The sequence below is a fragment of the Callorhinus ursinus genome, unplaced genomic scaffold (assembly GCF_003265705.2).
Source record: "Callorhinus ursinus isolate GAN/ISIS: 27379988/994484 unplaced genomic scaffold, GSC_fseal_2.0 scaffold6, whole genome shotgun sequence".
NCBI lineage: Eukaryota > Metazoa > Chordata > Mammalia > Carnivora > Otariidae > Callorhinus > Callorhinus ursinus.
The window spans coordinates 26,237,443-26,256,427 of NW_027397068.1; the positions used below are offsets into that span (position 1 = coordinate 26,237,443).

The 18,985-nt window shown below is 48.6% G+C and overlaps 2 long non-coding RNA genes across 3 annotated transcripts; one reads left to right on the top strand and one right to left on the bottom strand.

The window, feature by feature from the left end:
- The first annotated feature begins 1,363 nt into the window (after positions 1-1,363).
- Positions 1,364-11,543, top strand: LOC141372893 (uncharacterized). Of its 2 annotated transcripts, XR_012378415.1 has the most exons (3): positions 1,364-1,788; positions 5,116-5,290; positions 11,345-11,543. It is a non-coding gene; the product is annotated as an uncharacterized lncRNA (long non-coding RNA). The 2 variants fall into 2 exon arrangements; XR_012378414.1 differs by lacking the exon at positions 11,345-11,543 and having other exon boundaries at positions 5,116-5,414.
- Positions 11,544-15,812: 4,269 nt separating this feature from the next.
- Positions 15,813-18,562, bottom strand: LOC141372894 (uncharacterized). The gene is made up of 3 exons (XR_012378416.1): positions 18,310-18,562; positions 16,959-17,190; positions 15,813-16,271 (listed from the first exon to the last, which is right to left on the bottom strand). It is a non-coding gene; the product is annotated as an uncharacterized lncRNA (long non-coding RNA).
- Between the last annotated feature and the right edge of the window lie 423 nt (positions 18,563-18,985).

The following is an 18,985-nucleotide window of genomic DNA, read 5'->3' on the forward strand; positions in this document are numbered from 1 at the left end:
AAGGAGACTGACTACAGGCAGGCAGCAACAACACATCCCTACAGCTCCGCATCAGGGAACTAAGAGCAGAACTGAATAATAGCACTGGGAGCAAGTAAACTTCTTAAAATTATCACAGGAAGCTACAGACGCATTTGCAGGATGGGGGCCCAAATCTGATTAATCTTAATGTTAAAAGAGCTGTGATCATTTTCTAGTTTGAACTGGTAAGACAGAACATCATGGTCACAAATACATGAAAAGGAAAAAAGATTCGAAGGGAGTTTATTCATATGTTTATTATTATGTCCATAGCATGACTTTGTGGTAGATTTTTGTTTTCTCCCTCATTCTTTTTTGGGCCTTTTAAGTTCACCTTTCCTACAATAAAAAATACATTGTTTTCTATTTAGGAAATATAAGGACAACAGGAGTTTTGTGGGGTTTTTAAATTTTTTTTTAAGATTTTATTTATTTATTTGACAGAGACAGACACAGCGAGAGAGGGAACACAAGCAGGGGGAGGGGGAGAGGGAGAAGCAGGCTTCCGCCGAGCAGGGAGCCCGATGCGGGGCTCGATCCCAGGACCCCAGGACCCTGGGATCATGACCTGAGCCGAAGGCAGACGCTTAACGACTGAGCCACCCAGGCGCCCCTGAGTTTGGTGTTTTTAACCCAAGCATCCTGTTACAGTGGAATCCTCTTGTCCCCATCATGGCACCTGTACCCTCTCTCTCCAGGGCCATAGCAGAGGCTAGCCCCCACTAGAGTGGCCACTCCCTACCAAGAGGCAACTCTAACAACTCTGGACAGTTTGCGGTGACAGCAGTGTGGCCATAAGCTCTGGGGACCAGGGAAAGCAAACCGCCACCTCCAGTGCAGATTAGAGGGAGGCAGGGCCGACAGCGAGAGAAGGAGTGGAAGGAACCCTGGGAAGGTTGGGGCTGCGCATGCTCAGCAGCCGTTCTCAACCTTTGCTCAGTTTGCACAAGTGCCCTGGGGCGCCCTGGCGGCAGGCAGGTTTTGGGTTTCACCCCAGACCTGGTTTGGAAGATTTGGGGTGAGGCACAGGAATCCCCAGATGATTCTAACCGGAAAGTAGCCTGAGGGCCTCTCTTTAAAAACCCGCTGCCCAGCCTGGTGAATACAGTATGAAGAAGAAAAACGCAAGTTATGATTTCATAAGCTCGTGTTCACTTTAACTCATGAAACGCCTCAGAGCAGCTAGCAAGAAGCTCACTCCTTCTTCTGATTCCACAGAAACACCTCGTGCATTTGTGTGATGTAACGCTGTGTCTCGATGGGCGATGGCGTCACACTGGTTCTTGCTCCCTATGCTCCCCAGCTGACAGCTGAGGGCGGGACACCATGACTTTGACAGGCATCACCCACTATACTCCGCTGGTGATAATGCTCCCCGTCAGGACAACTTCTGGGTGGCATCTGAGTCCCTCAAAGGAGAAGAGGAGCCATCGTTTCCCTTTCAGGGAGCTCCCTCTGGAAGGAGGGTCTTGCCAGAAGATCGCAAACATGTTTTTAAAAGTGTTGCTCCTCAATCAAAGAATTCTACTGTGTAAACTTGTCTCTACGGTTTGGAGAGGAATTCACAGGAAGGCTACTGCCATTGAACGCCTTGCACAAAGCCTGGCGGGGATGGGCCACACCCTGCACCCTGACTCTCTTGCTGCTGCTCAGGCATGGAAAACCACTGACCACGTGGCTTGGAATAGCCCATCCGCTTGTGATGTTTTGTCACCAATAATCTCTGCCTAGAATTCCCTGAGCATCCACCACATGCGGAGCTGCATGGTAGGTCCTCTTGGGGAGGTAAAGACGTGACTCTTATCAGGAGCCTCCACCCAAGGTGGAGAACAGGGTTTAAGGAGAGCTAAGTTATGCTTCTCTAGCCCCGATCTTCATAGCCGTTTCCGAGAAAACAATTATTTGTATAAATATTTCCTCACCAGACTGTAGACTCCAGGGGGTAGGAATGGCGTCTGTTTATGTCTCCAAAGCCTGGTAGAGTGCAAGACACATCCTCAGCCTTCAATCTATGTCTGTGGAATGAATGAGTGACCCATCAGCTGAGCTGAACTGTGTGCGGAGTGTTAGGCAAAAAAAAAAAAAAAAAAAAATGAGGGAAGGAACTGGGGATCAGAGTGCTGAGGGCCTTGAGTCCCTTGGAGTTTAGGATTTATCCTTCGGACAGCAGAAACTCACTGAAAGCTTCTGAACAAGGGAGCCCCATGGAACCTTCCACGGTTCAGGAAGGTGAACGTGCAGTGAGGCTGAGAGATGGAAGAAAGGAGGTCTGCAGACAGCGACAGTGGGGGGCTGCTCCAGGAACCAAAGCTCAACAGGAACTCCCGCCTGACCGCCCAGGAACTGTGGTAGAGTCGTGAGCCACAGAGGCAGGTTTTCAGCCACTTCTGCATTAGAAGAGATGTCACTTCTGGAACTACTTCTGATACACGAAAGAAATGGGTTGCATAGACACATTGCTAGCAATTTTTATATCCCTACATGTGTGCCTCTGCACATCCACGTGCGGTTAAGGATAACATCGCCTGGCAGTATACTCTTTCTGCATTAACTCTCTCTGAATTCAAGGTACCATTTCGTTCCCAGAAGAGCTCATTTTCCACACACACACACACACACACACACACACACACGCACACACACACACACACGCACACACACGCTCTCCAGCGCCCTGAGCTAATGGGTGCGCATCTCACTCACAGGGGATATTTCACTCACTCGGGCTCAACAGATGATTATTATGGCTATTATTAATATTGGGCCTAATAATAGCCACAGTAATTAACATGTTTCTTGGGGGCCACCACATTGATAGCAATTAAGGCTTAAGAAAACATAGTCCCTGACTTATAATATAAGCTAATCAGGCAGTTAGGAAGGATTTAAAAAAAAAAAACTTTTTCCTCTTAATCCAATCTTCATTGTGTGGGTGGAACTCACCACTTGAAGGCTCAACCTTAAGGCCATGTTCTGGAGCTATTTCAAAGAGGCTAAGGTGTGGCCTTGTGGTCCCAAGGAGCCCTGTGAAGTAATGGGTAGTGTCTCACCCTAGATCAGCACTGTCCAATAGAAAGAGAATCCAAGCCACACATGTAATTTTAAACATTCTAGTAGCCACATTAAAAAAAGTGAAAAGAAACAGGTGAAGTAATTTTAATATTTCATTTCACCTACTATGTCCAAAATACCATTTCAACATATCATCAACACAAAAACGATCAGTGAGACATTTGGGATTCTCTTATTGTGGAGGTTCTCCGTCATAGAAATCTGGTGTTTATTTTATACTGATAGCACGTTTCTCCTTGAGCCGGCCACTTTGCCAGTGTGGCTCCAGGCTGCTGGAGTGGACAGTGCAGGCAGGGCCCCTCTAGCAAGATGCTAGAGTGTGTCACTCGTCTGGGAACACTGCAGACCAGCGACTTGAGGAGGCCCCTTTCCGGCACTGACCACAGGAATTTAGTGCTGGGAGTCAAAGTAAGAAAAAATGTCCAATGCTTGTCCCTCCTGGTGCCCACTGAGCAGAATAAATACTCTTCCAGTAGAGAAGTGTCAACAATGGAAGAAGTGTTGGGGCAGAGAGGGACCAGAAAGGGGGTGAGCGCCCTTTATGGGTTCAGAGATTCTGAGACTTTGCAAATCTAAGTCACGCAAGCTATTAGGACCCTGGGCGGTCAGGGAAGAGGCTGACAGGCCCAGGCAGAGCCAAGAGAGGAAGAGGAAATGAGGCAGGGCATTTGCTGCGCCCAAAAGTGGCGGGGAGATCTTTTCCTGACTTCAGGACTTCCTTTGAGATGATCCTGACCACTTGGGCTCACAAAGCCTGACAGGGAAGGGAGAAGCCACCAACTGCACCAGAGAGACCCTCATCTGAGGGATGAGAGGAATGCCACTGACCAAGCCCCAGGGGAAGAGCTGACCGGGGGTCTCCCTTAGAAACGACGAGCAGGTGAAGCGAACTGACCATACCTGACCAGAGACCAAGCTCCCAGTGCCCCTTCTCTAGGGATGAGGCCTTGGCAATGGGTCTCGTCTCCCCTCCAGCTTTCATAAATAAAATGTGAAATAACACAGTGTAAAACAATCCAAATTATGTCAGATGATTCTAAGTGATTAAATGTGACAAAGAGGTGTGTAACAGAGAGTGGCTGCCTGCTTCTCCCATTCTCTGTATCACTGGGATGAATCAGTTTTGAGACTCTGAGTAATGCAGGGCAGGGCCGCCGCACCGAAGCTGCCGTTTCCTACAGTGACCTGGGATCCGTCCCAAACTTCCCAGGTTCAGCCCGGGATCGCCGCACAGATAAAAGCCACGGCATGCCCTGCAAACACAAGATCTGCCTTCTGCTGCTTGGGAGAAAGTTTCCTGTCAAAGGCCATCCATCTAAAATGAGGCTTGAGAATTATGCCTATTATGGGCACCTGGGTGGCTCAGTCAGTTAAGCGTCCGACTCTTGATTTCAACTCAGGTCATGATTTCAGGGTGGTGAGATCGAGCCCTCTGTCAGGCTCTGCACTGGACATTTAGCCTGCCTAAGATTCTCCCTCCCCCTCTGCCCCTCCCCCACACCTGCTCGTGCTCTATCTTCTCTCTCTAAAAAAAAAAAAAAAAAAAAAGAATTATGCCTGTTAAAATGAAAGTAGAGTTCCAGGGTCACAAGGTGTTAACCATAGGGACAGAGAGACTTCTGGTCAAACGTCAGCCTGTAAACTGTCAAGATGACACAGGCTGCGGGCCTGGCAGGGCATGACTCATTTGCCCCCCTCCCCCCAGCTGCCGGGGCGGGGGGGGGCATTAGCTCTTTGCGACAGCCGGTATGTTTAGGTAGCTGTCTGTTTTCAGGTCCATTTCTAAGAGAAATGACACATTTCTGGACATTGGGGTTGGCAAGTGACGACATGACCGACTTCCTGAGAGCCCAAAGGAGACTCTCCAGTCTCGCGGTGCTGGGGGTCCCACACAGAGGCCCACCCGGGCTATGTTAGTGATATAGCCCATCCCGGCCAGATTTCTCGGAAGCCACACATATGGTAAACAAACAGGAGGGAAATGTGTTCATCCTGGCTCTGCCCCTCATTTCTCTCCCACAGAGGAAACGGCCCACTTCTGGAGTTCAAAGCTACCAACCAGACTGCTCGGAAGCTGGGACAATATGTATCAGCTTAATGGGTGCTCTGCTCCGAATCTGGATGTCTGCAAGCTGAGGACTGGTCACTCCTCGGGGAGGTGCCAAATGAAGTCTGCAGCTAAGCAACCAAGAACAAGGTAGAGGAAGGTTGCTCTGGAGAGCCTGGCTGACCCGACGATTATTTTTTATGACATGGCACGCATTATGTTGATGGCTTCATTTCTGGTTATTACCTTCTATTAAAAGGCATCTTGAGTAAGATCATGATGGGGACCCTTATTCCCGCCTCAAATCTACTCTCAAGTTTTCAGTGAACTGTTGTTCTTCCTGGACATATTATTATTATTGTTCTTGTTATGGTTGTGATTACGTAAACTGCTAGTTGTCCAAATAGCTCTTTTTATTAGCCATTGCTCACAAGCCCATCGCTTTAAGGTAAACTCATATGGGGTGATGCCCAGACAGGGCACAGAGAGGTCAGGCGCCCCAGAAAGTTCTCTCCTGGCAAGAGTTCATCTAGACTGCCCTCCCCATGCCACCCCTCAGAACTAACACTGTTAATAGTTTAATAAGCATCCCTCTAGATATTTTTCTATGCAGCCAAGACCTATTTTCTTTTTTCACAGTTATCTTTGACCTTACGCTTGCCTTCCTTCTAATATCTGTAAGTCATGAACTCCCACTAATTTTTCCTTTATGTTTCTTACATCTGTCCAGTCTTTCCTCCCAAATTCCCATTGTCTTACACTTAGAATATCAGCGTTCCATAGTGACATGAGCAAGGGCTTTGGAACTGAATGAGGTTCAAATCTTGCTTTCTTCACTTGGGCCAATGACTTCCCTTCTTCGCACCTCAGTTTCTTTATCGGCACAAAGGAGATAATATAATCTACCTGCGAGGTTGGTGAAAATAAATAAGGTTGTAAAGTGCTAGGACATAGTAGGCGCTTAATAGATGTGCACAATTAATATTCTCCTCTAGTGGCCTCAAGCAAGCCCATTTCAGTCCCCTCCAAGTTATCTTGCATACCATGGTTAGATTAATCTCTCTTAAAACAATTATTTGAATAGTTTCTTGCTCAAAACCTTGAAAAGGCTTCCTGTTATTTATAGTATGAGTGGCAACTAGTCTTGAACTCACATATCAACTCCAGCTGATTGGGAGTATCAGTTTGAGAGGTTGCCCCCAGGTCTTCCCAAGGGGACCTGGACTCAATTCAAGGCCAAGGATGGGGTCTGATTTTTCTGGTCCTTGCCACATGTAGCCTAGCCTGGCATATGAAATGTGCTCAGTAAAACCGGGATTGGCTGATTGCTGTGGCCTTCAAGAGGAATCTTACTAAGGCATTTGGGCCCATGAATTGCATCAGATTTGTGCTCAAAGCCTGTGGGTGGCACCTCCATCCAATCTGCCTCATTATGGGCCACTTGGTACCCCTGCTGGCCTTCTCCTTCGTAGTTTTCATCAAATCACATGTTGCTGAGTTTCCTGGTTCCCAGAGACGCCTGATGATGAGCTGCTTATCTGTGCTATTTACATCTCCACTGTTAGGGCTTCCTACTTTCTGTCTTAGTATTATGTGTCTGTAGGAATGAAAGCATCTAAAGGGCCTAGAGTGTTAAAATTCATCCTGCAGAGGAATAGCATGGCCCTCGGAGAATCCTGCAGCACAGAAATGTTGGGTAAGATGGAGTGTTCCATCTTTTCTTGCCAATGTGGGCAAACTTCCAAGGGAGAAATGATGAAAGATTATTAAGTCCCCTGTGTTTAAATAGATTTTTCACTGGTCATTTTTCTACTCACAGACATATTGTTTTAATTGAAGTTTTTTCCTCAGTTTATTTATGTCTGAGACCACATAACATCAACATTGAAGAGCACATTATGAGGGGAAAAAATGTTTTTATATTCTGCCACCTCAACAACTGCTTTCATTTTTTGTGTGTGTTTCCTTCCAATGTCCCTGCTTATGCAAATTTTTTCACATAGTTATAATCAGACTTATTTGAGAAAGATAAACATTTTACTGCTAAGGCCTATAATAATAAATGTAAGAAAACCCCAAATATTCTTAGTTCTTACAATAATAGGCTCATTTTCCCCAAATGCCTAGGTTTTAAGCTGCTGGGCCTTGAACAAAAAGTCCAGTGGTATAAAATATCAAGGAAGGTAAGAATGGAAATGCCCATGCCTTACAGAAAGACATTTTACTTGTTCCTAGTTTAGACAAGTCCTTACGGGCTACAAAAGATAAAACACTTCATTCTGTTCCAATTCCCACTGGATTGGCTTCCATGGGCTTTGAATGCCCAGAAACTATATACAGTCAATCCTCATTTTTTGCAGATTCAGTATTTGCAAATTCGTCTACTTGCTAAAATTTATTTGTAACCCCCAAAGTCAATACTCATGGCACATTTGCAGTCATTCGCGGGCATGCATTCGGGCAGAGCAACGAAGACTTTCAGTCACCTGGTACGCACACTGCCAGCTGAGGCTGAATGAGGCAATGCTCTGCCTTCTTGTCTCAGCTCTCATACTGTATTTGACAGAGAGAGACATAGAGAGAGAGGGAACACAAGCAGGGGGAGTGGGAGAGGGAGAAACAGGCTTCCTGCGGTGCCGGGAGCCTGATACAGGGCTCGATCCCAGGACCCTGGGATCACGACCTGAGCCGAAGGCAGACACTTAACGACTGAGCCACCCAGGCGCCCCTCAGCTCTCATACTATAAACCACGGACTTTTCGCAGTCTCTTTAATTCCATGTTATTTGCCCTCGTGTGCTTTTTGTTAGTGATGTCCCCAAGCGTAGTGCTGAAGTGAGTGCTGTCTCATGTTCCTGCGTGAGAAGGCTGGGATGATGCCTTGCACAGAAAATGTGTGTCAGACGAGCTTCAGTCCAGCAGGTGTTCTAGTGCTGTTGGCTGAGGGTTCAGTGGTAATGAATCAACATATATATATTTAAAAAGGTGTCTCTAAGTAGAAACACACATAAAACAGTTATTTGTTGACCAGTTGATGAAAATGCTGTGACCTTGCAGGAACCTAATTTGTATTTTCTCTAGAAGCCATGATTCAGTATTCTTGAATTCAGGACTCCACGCCACTTTATAGAACATAACCACCACCACACACACACACACACACACAGAGCATTGACCGTATAAACTTTCTGTACATGTGCATTTTTTGAGAGGGAGAGAACTATGACTTTTTCAAATTCTTTTTTTTAAAGATTTTATTTATTTATTTGAGAGAGAGAGAATGAGAGACAGAGAGCACGAGAGGGAAGAGGGTCAGAGGGAGAAGCAGACTCCCCACCGAGCAGGGAGCCCAATGCGGGACTCGATCCCGGGACTCCAGGATCATGACCTGAGCCGAAGGCAGTCGCTTAACCAACTGAGCCACCCAGGCGTCCGACTTTTTCAAATTCTTAAGGGGGCACAGAAAAAGGTCCAGTCATTGCTTCAGACCCTCTATTAAAAGAAAAATAATGCTGATCCTCTTGAAAAACCATGGGAGTGGGCACAGGGACTGGATGGATTGGCCCCAAGACCACACTTGTTGGCATCTCGATCTGTGCTTATCTCAAGGAAAATTTTAAAAAGGGAGGGAGACCTTCTAGGCCAAGCCAAATCAGTCATGTCTCGTAAACTTGGGTTTAGAGGATACACTAAAGCAGCTTGCAGGAATGGTGTGTTTTAGAACGCTAAGGAAACATAAGGTTCCAGTCATCACTCCAATAATCTAGAAAAGATATCCATTTATTTATTTGTTTTTGTATTTATTTAAAGATTTTTTTTTTTTTTGAGAGAGAGAGAGAGTGTATGAGCAGGGGGAGGGGCAGAGGCAGAGAGGGAGAGAGACAACCCTAAGCAGGCTCCAGGCCCAGCGTGGAGCCTGACACGGGGCTCCAGCTCATAACCCTGAGATCATGACCTGAGCTGAAATCAAGGGTCAGACACTTAGCCAACTGAGTCACCCAGGCACCCCATAAAAGACATCCTTTTAGTAAAGAAAAACCAATATGCAAAACTTCAGCATGTGATAATAGATGCTGTTCATTGAATGCTTATTAGGGACTAGTGTTATCACACATAATCCTTATGACTGCCCCAGAAGGGAGGGCACGACGAGCTCTGATCAACAAATGAGGACATGGAGGCTCTCGGAGGTCAGGCGGCTTGCGCAGGTGACACGGCTATGGTGGGCGGCAGGGGGCCTGACTGGAGCTCGGCTCGGCAGGACTTGGAAACCTGCACTCCTGACCGCTGGGCTGGGCAGCAGCTGCACAGGTGGAGAGGTGATGGTGTGCCTTGATTTTCTGCCCAAGTCCTTAACCGTTAGGAGCCCCCATGTGTTCAAGGTGCGATTCCCTTGACGAACATCTGTTCTCTACACACTTCTCAGAAGCCCGTCGGCCCAGGTGGAGAGCCGTGTGACGCTGCACTGCAGGTTGGTGAACTGTAATTCTTTCGGTGCTTCTCATATCATGTTGAGGTGGCAAATTCTAGGAGCTTCTAAAAATAGGTGGCAAATTCTAGGAGTTTCTAAAAATAGCAATGGGACTTCTGCTTTGCTAGCGAAGGGATTATTCTGACCTTTTGCCTACAAGCTCCACCTCCTGAGGGTGACAATTTCACTGCTTTACATGACATTTGGTTTCCCTCACATGTGGCTGGTAGGATTGTACTTACAGGAAGTCAGAGAGAACCTCTAACCTCCTTCTGCGCTATTTATTGCTTTTCATTCTCTTTCTCTTCTGCTCACCACAGCACCCCCCCCTTTGGTTTCTTGAATCTTTGAGACTCTTCTTAAAACCCCCCTCTCCCAGCTAGTAGCCACAGCTAGCCTGTCCTGGGAAACATGAGTCATGGGGAGGGGAAGGCGGCCAGGTGACAAGGGCCTGACTCCCACTCCCTGGGCCTGGCATTCCTCCGCTGCCGTCTCACTTCGGAGGCAGAACTGCCCCGAGGTCCAGTCCCGGCGCTTCCGGGAGGGGCCCCCTGCAAAAAGTCCTGTATGGGCACCATGGGCCTCTGTGCCCCAATCTAGAAAAACAAGGTCAGCCTACTTACCTACCAGCGGCAGGTGTTGTGAGGACTGATTAGTGTCCACGGTGCCGTGAGCTGGTCAGATGAAAGGCTTTCTCAGGTAGGTGTTGTTAGGGGCATGGTTCTTCTCTTCAGCTCTCGGCTTCCCAGCTCGTGACGTCCACCAGAGTAAGTCCAGAGAGGGGTGTTACCGTGTTGATGAGGTAGAACAAGGACCAATCTCCAGGCCAGAGTCCAAAATTCTTAGCATAGGTTGTGCAGCATTTTCTGCTGGCAGGACGTGCGAGTGACCTGCATGGTTGGGTGGCAGTTGGCCCAGAGGTGGAGCCAGGTGAGGCCCAGGACGAACACCACAGCCTGCACAAAACCCTGCAGACAAGTGCCTTTCGTCATGGAAATCCCTTTCTCCCAGGACCTAGGCTTTCCTTCTTGGACAGTGAGACTGAGCAAAGCGGGGTCCATCAGTGGGTTGTAATGGAGGTGGAAATGAAATTGAGGTTTTCGAACCATGGGCAGATAACGCCGTTCTAAACTAGAGTCGTGGCCTGCTGGGAAAGCCTGGCTTTCTCCATCCTGAGTGTGGGGCTTACACACTGACACCACCTGGATCCTGCTCTCCTGGCAGCCCAGCCCTTCGGTGTGCTCCCCCCCCCCCCCCCCCGCCAAGAGCACCATCCCTGGCAGGCAGGAGCGCCCCCATCACGTGCCTCCTCCAGCCAGCAATTCTTTCAGGAGGATGAGAGACCCTGGAACTTTTTCACTTCCATTCAGCCCTTAGACTGAGAGGGCTGCTGTGATTAGAGCAAATTAGATGGGATTATGGTGTCTCAATACCCAAAAGATGAAAAGCATGGGCTTTGGAGACAGGAGGACGCAACTCAAAGCCCAGCTCTCCTCTCGGCCTTACGTCCCGGGCAAGCCCTTAACCAATCTGTGCCTTCACCGCTGCCCCCCCCCCCCGCCACCACCATGAACCTGAGCTTTGAGGCTTGAATGAGAGGCTGTAGGCAACCATGCCCAGCATACTGGACGTGCTCAAACCCTGTTAGCACTGCAGAGAAAAGAAGGGGTGGTGGTGGCTGTGATCAGTGATGGTTCCAGCTTTGAGAAGCTAATTTTCTTTTTTATCACCCAGCCATGTGAATTATGCCACGCTCACGCCAGAAAATGCCAAAAGGCTGATGGTGTCTCTGGGACACACTTGCCTTACTTTCCGCTTGACCAGCGCGTCTGCTCCACCTCACCCACCAGTCAGCATCGTTGGTCAGTTGTGTCTCTCCCCTGGTGCAGACACTCCAGAACTCTTCAGGAAAAAGTCCCTGCTCAAAAGCAAGTGAGGAGAATCAAATCTGCTGGCAGTGCCCACCTCCCTCCCCCACCCCTGCAAACAGAGCCGCAGCCCCAGGAGCGCAGTTCTGAACTGAGAAGGGGCAAGGGAGGCTTGGCGCCGGGCTGCTCTGCTTTCGAGCTCCAATCCAGGCCAGGACCACGCTCTTGCTGCACATTTGAACTTTGATGTATTTGGAAGCTGCAATTTTTTTAAAACTTAGTACATAATAAACTCACTACTTAAAAGAAATCCCACAGCACCTTCTGCCACAGTGCTAGGCCACAGACCTTGGTCAGAAGCGTGTACCGAGTGCGGCGTTAGCTGGATCTCATGGTCATTGAAGAGCCCTGGAAATGATTTCTGAGGCAGCTGTCATCACAACAGCGGGGCCCCTGCCGGGACAAGCTGCTCCCCCGGGGCTGTCGTTCAGATCAACCCCCCTCCCGCCCCCAGACCCCACAGCCCTATCTTTGATAGCTTAGAGCTAGAGCCAAGCTGGGCATCTCTTGAAATGCCTGCTTTTTAGGAACTCAAATGGGAGAAGATAACCAGTGTGATGGGTTGAATGTTTGTGCACCCCCAAAAATTCATATGTGGAAATCCTAATGCCCAATGTGCTCCCATTAGGATTGTCCTGAGAGGTGCTTAGCTCATGAGCATGGAGCCCTCCCTGAAGGGGGTCAGTGCTCTCAGAAAAGACACCCCCCCCCCAGGTCTCTCTTGCCCCTTCCTCCGCCACGAGAGGGTATGACAATCTGCGAATTGGAAGAGGGCCCTCATCCGACCATGTGGCACCCTGATCTTGGCCTTCCAGCGTCCAGAACTGTGTTCTTTCTGTTGTTCAGAAACCACCCGCCCTGTGGTGTTTTGTGACGGCAGCTGGAAGGGCTAAGACCGCCAGCAACACGGGGACTCTCAAATGAGCCTCCGTTGAGGGAGTATCTATCAAAACAAGGCAGAGCTGTGTGGCTGGGGAAGAAAAAGGCAGACTCCATGCTTGTGTGCATACATTTATACACCTGTGACAGATCTCTTGCTTTCTGATTACTCTTATCATTTATTTGAAAAGGAAATGTTGGAAAATACAGACAAGGACAAAGAAAGTGAAACCACCCGAAGCCGTCACCACCCGGCAAGAGAGAACTGGTGCTGGATGAGGCGGGGCTTCCTAGGAAAGCCGGTCTCAGGCCTCAAGCCTCTCTTCTCGACTGGCTCTGCCTGCCATCTTGCACGAGTAACTGGACTTCTCTGGATAGTAGCTGTGTCATGTGTGATGCCGGGGACAGATCCCGAGGCCTTCCTGGTCTTCACATTCTATAGGATGTCAGATTCTAGGATCACAAGCCTTGGGCAGGGCATGGAGAACTTCTCGATGTTAGCCAGTGGCTGGGCCGTCCAGTCAGACTGCTGTGCGGGAACCAGGTGCTCCTGAGGGTGTTTGCTTCGCATGAACATTGTGGAGCCTCTTTACATTACCTGGCACATCCTGTCAGGTGTCTGGAGTCTGTCACAATCAGACTCCTCATGTGTCGGAGGGCACCACTCAGCCCAGGGCTCTGGAGAGCTGGGGTGAACTTGGGCCGCTCCCCAGATTCTAGCTGCCCTGGGGCCCCATGCAAGGCCTCTAACGTCCCCTGAGCCTCAAGTGTCCCATATGTAAAATGGGGACGAGAACGTCTGCCTTCCCTAGCCAACAGAGTTACTCTATCAAATCAGCAAATATGCACAGAGGCATTTAGGAAAAAAAAAAATACAGCCCTAAAAACATGTGAAAGAGATATGATCAGGTGTGTGAGTGAGTCCGTCTGCTAAATGGAAAGTGGGGCTCCACTCTGGGCTCCATCCTGTGCTCAGATAGGGACAGTCTAATCACCACAATCAAGAACTCAAACATCAGCGAACTTACTAAACAGGTGAATGGGAAACAGAGAGGCAGTTTCAGGCCCTGGCTTTCGGTAAATGCTAGCATGACAGCCACAAAGCAGGCAGTGCTTCGAGAGCAGGTGGGAGATGAGGAGAGGTTTCCTGGCCCCTGCCCTTCACCTTGGTCACTGACTCAGTGTGAAACAGCGCCTGCAGGGAGGAGGAGACTTCTCATCCTAGTTCACAGATCAGCCTGTGGCCACAGTGGGGGCAGTGAGCTGAGTTCACGGCAAAGGATGACTAAACAGCCTCCTCATCATTAATAACAATAATACTTGGCATTTATCTAGTTCTTTATGTTTTCAAAGTGCTTTACAATCATTAATTAGTTAACCAGCACTCGCTGCCACTCCGCCGTCTGCTGGCCTGCTGAGCAGACAAAAGAGCCGGGCAGGACCTGCCAGTTTGCCCCTGGGGCGGGGCAGCAGGGGCAACAGCAGAGCCGGGGAAAGTGAGGGCCAGGGCACCTGGGGTGAAGCGTGGGGGCGGAGAAGGGGCATGCACATCAAGGGCTACATCGGGAAGGAGGACGAATCAGTGCAAGTGGATGTGGCTACAGACTCCTTGATAAGGAGGTCAAGCAGAGAGGCAGGGACGTGACCAGCCCTTGAACCGCGTGGGCTGCGGTCCCGGGTGGGTAAGGACGGGGCTCCACAGGGGGCTTAGGATTCCCCTAAAACAAGATTGCTCCTGCCCCAGTCAAGGGCGCTGATACAGGAAGTAGGTCACACCTGGGCCCTGGACAGTCGGTTTCAAACCTTCCAGAGAACGTGGACTCCCCACGCTCCAGCGTTTGTGGATTTGGGAGTTTTGTTTTTCTAAATTCTGGGATTCTGCACACAGCCCAGATCCAGACTTGCTGGGACGGTTTACCCCACTTGCACTGGATACGCAGGGACGAAGGTGAGCTTTCTCCCCTCCACCCGTCTCCTAGACTTCAAATGACGGTGAGGGAAAATGCAACTGAACCTTGTGGACTGGGGGGGACGTGGCAGAACCCACAGGCATATTCAGTGAAGCAGGAGTGCCGACTGTCAGCCACCTGCTTACATGGAAATCTGATAACTGTTGTACTTAGAGAGTAGAAACCAAAGTCATAAGCCAAATAAGTGACCAGAAGAAAGCGATTAGTCATCTTTCTTCATGAGTGATCACAATACTCCTGAAGCTTCTCCACCTGTAACTTGCAATTTAGGGCCTTGTCTAATGACAGGGTGAGCTCCTCTTATTGATCTTCAGACTTCTCAGTAAATTAAATGGCAGGGACACAAAGAGGCAAGGGATAGGAGTGTGGCAGCCGCTTCACACCCTTGCTCTGTGGAAGTGAGGCTCTTAAATGAAGCCTGTGGGTCTCTGGGCTGCCCTCCGGAACCCCAGAAGCCAGGGCCTATGGCTGGCAGGGCCTTCTGGGGCCAGTCCCTTGCAGTGAGATATGCATAATCTACTGACTAGCCTTGATTTATGGCCCTCCTCAGGGCCTTGGGCTGTACCTTGTCAGATCTCAGGAACTAAAAGGAAAGCAAGGGCTTGGCTTAAACTTGGCTGGAAGACCCAGAAATGATAATAATAATTAACACAGCTCCATTCCACTTACACTATAAACAATAATTAATGCACACAGCAGGCCAGCGAGGCATCTAAGTTTGGATTATGTGCCTTATTTTGCAGACAGGGAAACTGAGGCCAGGAGGTTAAGTGGCTTTTTCGAGGCCACACAGAGACTCGGTATCGTACCTGAAATGAAAATCTGGGCTTCCCTATCTCCTGATCTGGGGCAGGGATCACACTGGCCTGTCAATAGAGACTTCAGAACATCAAACTTACACCCCAAAAAAGGCTCCTGGAGAGGAGTTTAGGGGGAAAAAAATGATAGGTGAAGTGTGGCATTGGGCTTCCTGTCCAGATGAAGCCGATCACCTGCTGTCAGTGGACAGCCTCTGAGCTGGACAAGAACTGTGTCCGCTCTGGGTAAGGAAAGCAGGTGTTCCTGACAACCGCAGTGGAATGTAAATGTTCCCAGCCTGCTCTACTTCTCTTCTCTGCCTCCTTCACTGTGTAGTTGGTTTAAGGAGTTGATAGAGCTAGTTAATTGCCTTCACTTGCTACCCACTGAACAACCGGCGATATTTTCCTGATGATCTAGACACTACATGGGAATCCCTGTTCCTTGTGCTTCCTTTGCCCAGTTGTTGCTTGAGTATTATGAACCGTGCATCAACTTAAAACACTCAAATATGGCTTGCATAATTCTGAACAGCATCCTTTGAACTATCTCACTCATGTTCATATATCTAATTGATCAATTCAATATAGAATACGCAAAACTACCAAGCCAATTTTTTTTCCAGGAAGATCATTTCTTTTTTAATGCTGTTGCTAAAAGGATACCCTGATTCTGGCCTCTTAGTTGTCAGTGACAGGAAATCCTCAAAGTGGCTTAGGCAGTGAATTCCAGGGACAGCTTCTGGTATAGCCGGGCTCCCATAAGAAAACTATGTCTCTCCCTCTCTTGACCTGGCATGGTCCTGCTTGGGGGCAAAGGTAGTCGCCGGAGCTCAGGCTGACTTCCTCCAGTGGAGTGGTCCTGCAGGTGGAGAGCCCTTCTTTACTGATAGCATAGCCCGCAGGTCCCAGGGTTAACCGAGGCTGGCCTGCCAGACTCCATGACCCTCTCTGAGGTCACCGTGACAGGTGGTTATGTCACTCTTGTTATCTAGGCCTGGGCCACATGCTTGCTTGTGGAGCCAGGAGACGTGGGTAGCCCTTCACAAGCTACTGGTTCCCCAAAAGAAATCTGGGGTACTGCTTGCTAAAGAAGAGGAAAAGGAAGTCAGGCAGGTGAATGAAACAGATCTCTCCTACCTAATGTGCAGAAATTTAAAAGTCAACATTTTACCATGTACACTCATAAAATATTCTTCTAAATGTTATTTCCATGCGCCTCATAAAATCCTCACTTGGCCCTCAAATACTATTGCTAAGTGACAACACTGCCTTGAGGAACTTAAAAGCCAATGTGATTCTCTTACTAATGTGTCTCCAGCTCCTCTGGGCTGCTCCTGGTCATGGAGCTCAGGTCCACACTCTCGACCCGGGAGAGGCAGACAAGAGGGCAGGTAGCATGTAAAGCCCACGGGCACCACATTACCTAAGACCACTGGCAAATGCCATGGGCTTGGTGCATCTTGATTTTAATGTAACATTTGACAAAATGTTTTCCAATATACATCTGCATCATTTAGCTTTACGTGAGGAGCATAGATTATTTTTGCAATTTAAAAGACACCAAAAAAAATCCACAGAAAATAAAGACATAGTGGGTAGGCTGATAATGATGTGGCTAGAGGAACGCTGGGCCGTTTGAATAACCCAGGTGTGAATCCACACCCAAAGCATGTTCCTCAAATGCTCATATTAAAACGTTAAATGTTAAATTGATAGCATCTGAACTCTGTCCCCTTGTGGCTGAGCTCCTCAGCCTCCGTCTGCTGCTCACCATCAGGGATGTCTTGTGTACTCTCGGCGTCCCGTGTTTTCCAGCCCTTTAGGTCACACTTTCCCAAGTAATCCGTCACTGCCCCCAGCCCCACTCTCGCATTCCAGGGGCTCCATGGGCGTAAGACCTTGTTCTCCAACTCCATCCTGCTGGCTTTGCTGTTTCTCACTCTGCTCCTCTAGGCCAGCACCCGCTGCCTCTCTCCCCCAAGGACCCAGCTGAGGACTCAGGCCTAACATAAGGGAATTACAGAGCAGAAAAGGAAACTTCAAGTAGATAATGATCTGTCCTACAGGCCACTGACCTTCCTCATCACCACTATCTTTTCCTAGCTACCTCTCACTGAAGCACTGGTCCACCACCATGTGGCCGGGAGGAGCCATCTCTCTTCGATGGTTGTCCCATAATATGTAGCTTTATACCTGATGTCTTTTTTTATTTTTAAGATTTTATGTATTTATTTGACAGAGAGAGACACAGCGAGGGAGTGAACACAAGCAAGGGGAGTGGGAGAGGGAGAAGCAGGCTTCCCGCTGAGCAGGGGGCCCGATGCGGGGCTGGATCCCAGGACCCCGGGATCATGACCTGAGCCGAAGGCAGACACTTAACGACTGAGCCACCCAGGCGCCCCTATACCTGATGTCTTTTTAAAAAAAGAAAACCCTGAGGGTACCTGGGTGGCTCAGTCGGTTCAGCGTCAGCAGGGAGTTTGCTTCTCCCTCTCCCTCTGCCCCTGACCCTGCTCTCTCTCTCTCACTCACTCTCTCTCAAAAATAAATAAAATCTTTAAAAAAAAATAAAAAAGAAGAAGAAGAAGAAAACCGTCAGGGCGTCTGGGTGGCTTATCGTTTAAACGTCCAGCTCTCGATTTCGGCTCAGGTCGTGATCTCAGACTCATGAGATTGAGCCCCAAGTGTGGCTCCTCGTTTAGTGCAGAGTCTGCTTGAGATTCTCTCTCTCCTTCTGCCCCTCCCCCTGCTTGTGCCCAAGCTCTCCGTCTAAAATAAATAAATTAAATCTTTACAAAAGAAAACCTCACCTCATTAAAAGAGTTCCTTCCAGAGGCATCTGGATGGCTCACCTGGTTTGGCCACCAACTCTTGATTTTGGCTCAGGTCATGATTTCAGGGTCTTGGGATTGGGCCCCACATCAAGCTCCCTGCTCAACAGGGAGTCTGCTCAAGGATTCTCTCTGCCCCTCCTTCTAACCCAGCCCCCACTCTGTGTGTTCTCTCTCTCTAAAATAAATAAATAAATCTTAAAAAAAAAAAAAAGAGTTCCTTCCAGACAAAAGGACAAATTAAGTCCAAGGGCTAATTTCCTTCTCCCCTAGAATGCAAAAATCACTCACAAATCCAAAATGGAAATTTTTTTGGTTTCAACCATGTCAGGGTCCAACTTCTGGTAATGAGGAAAAACTGCTGGCAAATTTGAACATAGAATTTTTGGTTCCTGTCACATCAGGATGAAGACCAAAAAAAAAAAAAAAAAAGTATGTCTGCCAAATCTGTGGGTAGCCAAGCATGGAAATGACAACCTCTGTCCTGAATGACAGAATAAAAGTCTTGACCTGAGCATTGTGAGTCAAGTCAAAGAGGACACACTATGTCTCCATGATGACAAGATCTTGAGTGGCTCAGGTAGAGATTGGGAGAGACTGGCTTAATTTCAGTTGGGGGGGGGCAAAGAACTATGGGGCTTAACTGATCACGGGTTAGGGCATGATGGCTGTGGGATCTATCTCATAATAAGTGATCCTGGTCGAAGGGTAATGTTGTTGCAGCAGAGGGAACAAGTGTGGTCAGATCAGACCCCATCAGGGCCATTGGTCCTTGTTCAGGGGAGGGCATCTAGCAGATGAGGGGTGTACAAAAAAAAAAGTACCCACACAAGACCGTGAGTACTTAATCTGGGGCAAAGAACTTGAGCTGAGGTATAGCAGTGACACAAAGGGGTTGTCTTCAAGTATTTAAAACTAGACTTAAAACTTGCTCTGTTGGTCCAGCTGGACAGAAATTGGAGCAGTT